The sequence below is a fragment of the Heterocephalus glaber genome, unplaced genomic scaffold (genome assembly GCF_053883595.1).
Source record: "Heterocephalus glaber isolate CG9 unplaced genomic scaffold, H.glaber_assembly_v1.0 deba00001613, whole genome shotgun sequence".
Classification (NCBI taxonomy): domain Eukaryota; kingdom Metazoa; phylum Chordata; class Mammalia; order Rodentia; family Bathyergidae; genus Heterocephalus; species Heterocephalus glaber.
This window is the reverse complement of record NW_028258384.1, coordinates 33,293,214-33,301,237: the sequence shown is the minus strand read 5'-3', so window position 1 is coordinate 33,301,237 and position 8,024 is coordinate 33,293,214. Positions and strand designations below refer to the sequence as shown.

The 8,024-nt window shown below is 35.8% G+C and overlaps 1 pseudogene; it reads right to left on the bottom strand.

The window, feature by feature from the left end:
- Positions 1 to 655: 655 nt before the first annotated feature.
- On the bottom strand, positions 656 to 5,654 carry LOC101711860 (DNA topoisomerase 2-beta pseudogene; annotated as a pseudogene).
- Positions 5,655 to 8,024: the final 2,370 nt, after the last annotated feature.

The window sequence follows — 8,024 nt, the reverse complement described above, 5'->3', positions numbered from 1 at the left end:
AAAGCAATTCTAAGCAACAAAGACAAGGCAGGGGTATCACCCTCAACTTGAAACTACAGTACAAAGCTACTGTGATAAAACAGCATGGTACTGGCAAAAAAACAGACCTGAAGACCAGTGGAATAGATTAGAAGATGCAGAAACAACTCCAGGCATACTTAGCCACCTCATCTTTGACAAAGGAGCCAAACACCCTTACTGGAGGAAAGATAGCCTCTTTAGTAAATTGTGCTGGAAAAACTGGGTTTCAACTTGCCAAAGATTAAAACTAGATCTATATCTCTCACCATGCACTAAACTAAAACCAAAATGTATTAAAGATCTAAATATTAAAACAGAAACACTATACTTGCTGGAAAGTAAGTTAGGTAGAACTCTTGAAGACATTGGCATAGGAAAAGACCCTATCAGCAGAACCTCAGTAGCACAGGAAATAGCACAAAGAATCAACAACTGCGATCTCATCTTTTTTTCTGCATTTTTAACGTTTAAATTTCATTTCAAAAATCAGGTCTGTAATCTGCAAACATGACAATTAAAATCTGCGCTAGTGCAGGACAATCTATAACAATTCTACTAGCCAATCAGACAGTACATGACATTTCAATGAGTAAAAAAGAGCATAAAACTATGTGTAAGAACAAAATGTTAAAAGGCCTAGCACAATAAAAAACCATCAATTACATCATCACATTAAAATAAGCCAGATGTACAAAAGTCTGAGACAGAAAAGACAAAAGGACAACACAAAGTATTTGTTAAAATGTTTGTGCTCCTGGGACACTTAAACATTGCAAAATCAACATCTTCTTCATCAGACTCTGTAAAATATTTTACTTCTTTCCTAGCCCAACCAGTCCATGGCAGAGAAGGTGGGTCAGAAGTGAAGTCTGAGGGGAAAATGTCCACATCTGAATACTGGTCAAAAGATGTTTCCTTCAGTTTCTTGCTTGTTGTTTTGGATGTTTTCCTGCCAGGATTAGAATCACCTTCATTTTCAGAACTAGATGCTTTCCTTTTCTTTGCCCCCCAGTTTGGTGTTGCAGTCTTCTTTGGAATGCCAAATTCTGAATCTGAGCCAGAGTTTACAGTTTCCACTACTTTTTTCTGCCTGGGGGCTCTCTTGGGTTTAGAAGCTGTATCCAAAGGTGGTTTTCCCTTTTTAGCAGCTACTGTTTTACTTGGAACTTTCTCTGTTTGCTTCAGACCAAATGATGGTGATAAAACAGAAGCAGTATCTTCTTCATTACTGTCAAATTTGGCTGCATCATCTTCTGACTTCTGAGAGTATGAAGGAAACGAAAAAAAGATTCCCAAAATCCTGACTTTTTTTGTCATGCAAAGATTTTTCTGGAGTAGATTTGCTGGGAGAAAATGTATATTCATCTTTATCTAAGCCATCTGAAGGAATAAATTCATCTTCCCCATCATTTATTATGGGAGATGCTTTAACATTCAATTCCTCTAAATCATTATTGTCATCATCATTGGCATCATCATCTTCCTCTTTTGAGAAATCAAATGTGTACTTAAGTCTCTCAGCAGCTGCTCTCCTAAGCAAAGAATCTCTTGGAATAACCACAGGTTCTATTTCTTCCAAGTCACTCTCTGACTTGGATTAATCATCCGACCAAGGATTCCATTTCTTCACTTTTTTTGCACTAGGTTTGCCAGATGCGGTAGGTGTTTTTTGAACCCTGGTACCGGGCTCCTTTTTTTCCCTTTTGGGCTTGGGACCTTTATTTATAGGAGCTGATGAGACCAATGCCTCTTCTCCTGTACCTTCTACTGGTGTGCCTCTGAATTCTTCATCAAATTTCACTTTTACTACTGTAGTATCAAGGTCACCCTTCTTCTTCAACAACTTTTTGCTGGCATCTGCCTTCATAGCAGTAATTTCAGGAACTACTCTTCTCCCATAAGGTGAAGGCATTGTCTCTTCCAACTGAAGTTTCTTCACCTTAGGTTTGCCAACTTTACCTTTTATTGTTTTCCCAGACATTCCTGCCAGAATATCTTCTCGTTCTTGTGCTTCCACTTTATCCAGTTCTTCAAAAAATGATGCTAAATCTTCTTTCCAAAGATCTGAAGGTGATTTTCTTTTAAGATCACTGACCTCTCAGCCTTTTGCATCTCTCTGTTTAATCAGTTCAACTTTTTTTTTAGTAAGAGACCACAGAGACATATCTAAAATATAATTAAAATCTGGGCCTGAAGGAGTTCCTGAATGAGAGGAACTATCATCATGTTGATTTTGTGTTTCTTCCTCTTCTGCTGCCATCTCACACCTGGAGTCATTTTTCCAGGCCCTGGTTGAGTCACACTGGCAAAGTGCTTTGTGGTGGGTGTGCACAGCAAATTCCTGCACTGTATCTGTTCTTTTCTTGTGCTTCTTTCCAGGCTTTCACTGAGGCAGATTCATAACCTCCCTGGACTAACATTTGAATCAAATCTTTCTTTGACCTATTCTCTATAGCAATTTTCCCTTGTATCTTCTCTAAAATGAAACAGGCTTCATTGTTAAGTTTTGCAGTTTCTGCTCCCAGCATTCCTACAAGCCACTCCTTACATAAACCATAATAACTTAATCGTAAATCAAAGAATTCTTTCAGAATGTCTTGCACAGTTTCATACTTCTTCAGACATCCCATATGATCAAACAGTACCATGGAATTACAAGTAAGAGTAGTTTGAAGTTTAAAAACTTTATGTAAGCCAGCAGCTTCTGCTTGTACTAGTTTCTCTTCCATCATTTTCACCACAGATTTCACAGTTGTATCAGTATGATATTCTTTATAATCAGAAATTAGTGCTGGTGTTTTATCTGTTCCATGTAGCATAGGTTCTAAAACCTGTTCCTTGTATACCTGTGTCCAAGTTCTAACTGGAAGCTCTGTAATTTCTATTGTGTTTCTATCCACCACAAATATTTCACCACTGACTGCATACTGGTTTTGACCAAGTTCCTGGATTGTACCTTTAAAATTTTTGTAATTTGGAAGCATGGGACGAGGATCCAATCCTACTAGCATTCGTCTGACATTGTTGACAATTTCCCTAGCATCATAGTTGGGCAGTTTACAAGCCCATCCAGTACCAATGCCCTCAGCACCATTTATTAAAACCATGGGAATTATGGGAATATACTACTCAGGCTCTACACGCTGATTATCATAAAGGAACTTAAGCAGGTTGTCATCCACAGCAGGAAAAAGTAGTCTTGCTAGAGAGCTTAACATTGTGAAAATATAACGAGGGCTAGCAGCATCTTTGCCACCATGAAGCTGAGTTCCAAACTGACCAATGGGCTGAAGCATGTTAATATTGTTACTTCCCACAAAATTCTGAGCCAAATTCACAATAGTCATCATCAATGCTTGTTCTCCATGATGATAAGCAGACATTTCAGCAACAGATCCAGCCAACTGGGTGACTTTAACTTCTCATTTTTTATTCCTCTTGAAACAGGTAAATAAAACTTTACATTGGCCTGGTTTAAAGCCATCAACAAGAGATGGTATAGATCTTTCATTATCTGAGTTTGAGAACAGGATCAATTCCTTGTTGATGAAATCATTATAAGTCAAATGCTTTGTTGCTGTACCATATAAAAATTGCTCTGGTAAGCCATGTAACCTATGCTGTCTCCAATCTTCCATGAAATTTGTTAACCATTCTTTTCTATCATCAATCTTCTTCTTACTGAATGCCAAAGTAATGGCAGCATCATCTTCAGGACCAGCATATCTAAACAAAATCCGATGCCTTTCCATATCAGCAAAATATTCCTTTGCTTCTTTAGCTGTACTGGTACCCAATCCTTTGCAGTATTTTATTTTCCAGGGTTTTTGGTTTTCTATATGTTTTTTCCACTCATCAAATTCAGGAATACTGTAGAAGGAATGTTCTTGCTTATTTTTGCTTGCCTTTACAATGGGAGTAATAAATTCTTCAAGAAAATCATGTTTCAAAAGTGATGACCAATTGTGATGGATAAAATTTAATAAGCAGGCCTTTTGTGTGAGAACCATCTTGATCCTGTTCAGTCATAATCATAATCTTCCCATAACGTAATGTTTTTAGAGATTCTGCATCATCATAACTTTTCTTGTAGACCAACTATTTTAATAATATTGTTTATTTCTGCATTTTCTATGATCTGTTTATGAGAAGCTTCTCTTACATTAAGAATTTTACCCCTTAGTGGAAAGACTTCATATCTGTCTCACCCAATTACACCTAATCCAGACACTGCCAGTGATTTGGCAGAGTCTCCTTCTGTTGATATCAGGGTACACTCCAGGGAATGTTTGCCACCAGCATCATTAGCATCATCCAGTTTGGGAATACCTTTGATTTCACTATATTTTACAGATGAACATTTCTTATTCAGCTGAGTCTGAGTTTTAAATTTCACCCAATTCAGGATACTTTCTACAATGCCACAATTAGAGCCTGCTTTAAAATTTTTTCTGATAGTTGGCATTTGGACCCAAAACTTTTGGGCTGCAGAATCATGTTTTCCTTAGTCTGAGAATCAAAAGTTGGATTTTTAATAAGACAATTGATAAAAACCTATATATGGGTTTTTTTCTTGAAATGGTTTCACTGATACACCAGCTTTCTTCTTTTTCTTAACTACTTCAGTTTACCAACGACTTGATCTACTACATAATCCACATGCCATCCACCTTTTGTAGTTGCAATTCTATTTACAAAGCTGATTTGCTGGAATCCTTTTTCACTCAATGTAAGACAAACATCCCATCTTTCATTTGCAAGTTCATGAATAACTTTCAGGGCTAACCCAGTTTCATCCAATTTGTTTTTCACATAAAGGTCTACATAACTGTGAGATCCATTTACTGGCAATTTCTTCCATTAAACATGACCTTAACCCCTGTACATGAACCAGCCAAATCATATGCTCTTCTCATCATGAGGGCCACAATATCCTTGTCAAGTTTTTCCATCTTAAATTTAGACAGATCTGGTTGGAATGTTATGCATGTGTAATCTTCACCATCAAAATGTTTAATTTTGGCTTAAGAAGTCTTCATCATATTATTAATCCATGTCTGTTTAAAACTATGTTTGTATTCTTTGCAAGCTGTTTCTACTGTAAACTTTGTACTGAAAATATTACAAAGTTTTGCACCGTAACCATTGCAGCCACCTGTAACTTTTTTTTCATCATCATCATAGTTACTGGATATTAAAAGCTGTCCAAACATTAAAGCTGGAACATAAACGTTCTCTACTTTGTGTTCTACTACTGGAATGCCTTTTCCATTATTCCAAATGCTTATAATATTAGATTCAGGATCAATAGAAACCTTAATACAGTTTATATTCTTATCCCTCTGCTTATTGTCAGCACCGTTAACCAAAATTTCATCAAAGAGCTTGTATAAACCTGGAACAAAGGTAACCTCTCTGCAATTCATTCCTACATCTTCATCATACACCCACATCAACTGTATCAGGGGCTCCACTGATCCAATATATGTATCAGGATGAAGGAGAATGTGTTCAAGTTGTGTCTTCTTCTGATACACTCTCTCAACAGATAACTTCTTTGAAGAATCGTTTTTGTTTGGAGTTTCTGACTCTTCTTTTTTTACAGCATTGTTCTTCAGTTCTTTGTTTTCACCCCATCAGCAGCATTCCCCAGTCTTCAAAGGCGTCTTCATCCTTCTGAGACTGAAAGTCTCCTTGACTCAATTCCTCCTTTTAACCTTCTCAACTTCCCTTTCCTCGTTTTCCTTTTATTAAAGTCTGCCTGACAAAATGCCAGCACTGGCTCCCAGTCTTTGTGAGCTCCACTATGATGCAGGCCAGATGAGCAGTATTGGAGAAAATGGTACAAACATTTCCACAAAGGTCAACAGTTTCTTCCTGGGATCTCATCTTATTAAAAAGCTCATGCACTGCAAGAGAAACCACCAACAGAGCTAAGAGACAACCTACAATGTGAGAAAAAAATTTCTATAAGCTGTTCCTCTGACAAAGGTCTACTATCTAGAATCTATAAAGAAATTTTAAAAATCAGAACTCTCAAATTTAAAGATCCAATCCAAAAACAGACATCTGAAATGAAGATATTTCTCAGATAAAGAAGTAGAAATACCAAATAAACATGTGAAAAAATGTTCAACATCACTGGTCATTCAAGAGATGCAAATGAAAACAACACTGAGATTCCACCTCACCCCAGAAAGAATGGCTGCTATCATGAAATCAACCAATAACAAATGCTGGTGGGGTTTTGGGGGGAAAAGGAACACTTCTCCACTGTTGGTGGGAGTGCAGACTGGTGCAGCCACTGTGGAAATTAGTATGGGAATTCCTCAAAAAACTAGGATTAGAGGTCCCATTTTACCCATCTTTCCCTATTGGGTATCTTCCCAAAAGAATTAAAACCATCATACCACAGTGATATATGCGCACTCATGTTTATAGTGGCCCAGTTTTTAATAGCTAAATCTTGGAAACAGCCCAAATGCCCATCAGCTGGTGACTGGATAATGAAGATGTGGGTTTTTAAAAAAAATAAAATGGAGTACTACTCAACCATAAAGAATAATAAACTAGAGACATTTATAGCAAATAAATGCACATTGTGGCCATACTCTTAAGTGAAATAAATGGGACATACTTATGTAAATACCGAATAGTTTCTCTGGTGTGAGAAACTGAAAGTGTAAATGAGGACCAAAATATAAAATAGTTAATATGAAATAAGAAGAAAAGATCCAAAGGAGAAGGGGAAGTAGGAAGGGGAGGTAGGGGAAAGGAAAGAAGGGCAAGAAAAAAATATGAGAAAAGAAGGAAAAAATGGAAACAAAGATTTTTTAAATAGGGAGGGGTGGAGGGGTGGAAGGGAGGGAAGGGGGATGGGGAAAAAGAAGAACCAGTACATATCATGTACAGGTACAAATTCCCAGTGATGTATGTGATCATAATGTATACCTAAAATGTACCAATAAACTTAATTTTAAAAAAGAACTGAAGGAAAATATAAAAATGACCTTGTACCAAAGAGAACCTAAATAGATAATAATTAAAAGAGCCAAATAGAAATTCTGGATTTACAAAAAATATTAACTTAAGATGAAAATTCACTATGGGGCTCAATAGCAGATTTAAGCACAAAAAGAAATAATTGGCAAACTTGAAAATAAATTACTCAGACTTAGAGAAAAAAATTGATAAATCATCAACAGAGTATCATAGAAGTGTGGAACACCATCAAACAGACCAAAATATGCATTATAGAAGTTCTGCATATGGAACAGAAAGAAAAGATAAGAAATAGTACAATATTTCAAGACATATGGGTGAAAATTTCCCAAATGTGGTGAAAACTTTTAATCTATACACTCAAGAAGTTCAATGAAACCTCAATAGGGTAAACTTAGAGTTATACAACTAGACACATCATAATCATACTGTTAAAACAAAAGACAAAACAATCTTTTGATCAGTAAGACAGTGCTTATCAAATACAAGCAGACTTAAGATTAAATGCATTCATTTTTTTTCATGAGAAACCAAGATGTCAGGAGGCAATGGCCTAATTCATAACCCCCCAAATCAATCAAAAATTATATATCACACAAAACTATCTCTTAATATATACATGAATTAAAACACCGTGTTATAACTCATAAATGTGCACAAATACCATGTCAATAAAAATAAATTAAAATATTTTAAATTAAGGAGCAATTAAGACACTGTCACATGAATAGAAACAAAGAGGCTTAATTTATCACAGTTTTGTTCAATAGGAATATTTTAAGTTGAAAGGACATTAGAGAGTTCCTAAAATCCACATGAAAAATAAACATCACTGGTAAAAGTAACTATGTAGGTTAATATAAAAGACAATATAAACATACTTTTGTTTGTAACTTCTTTTTAAAATTTTGACTTTAAATACAACTGCACAAAGCAAAAAATTATAAATCTAGGGCAATAGGCACATATGAATGTATGATTTATAATAGAATAAAAGGGGA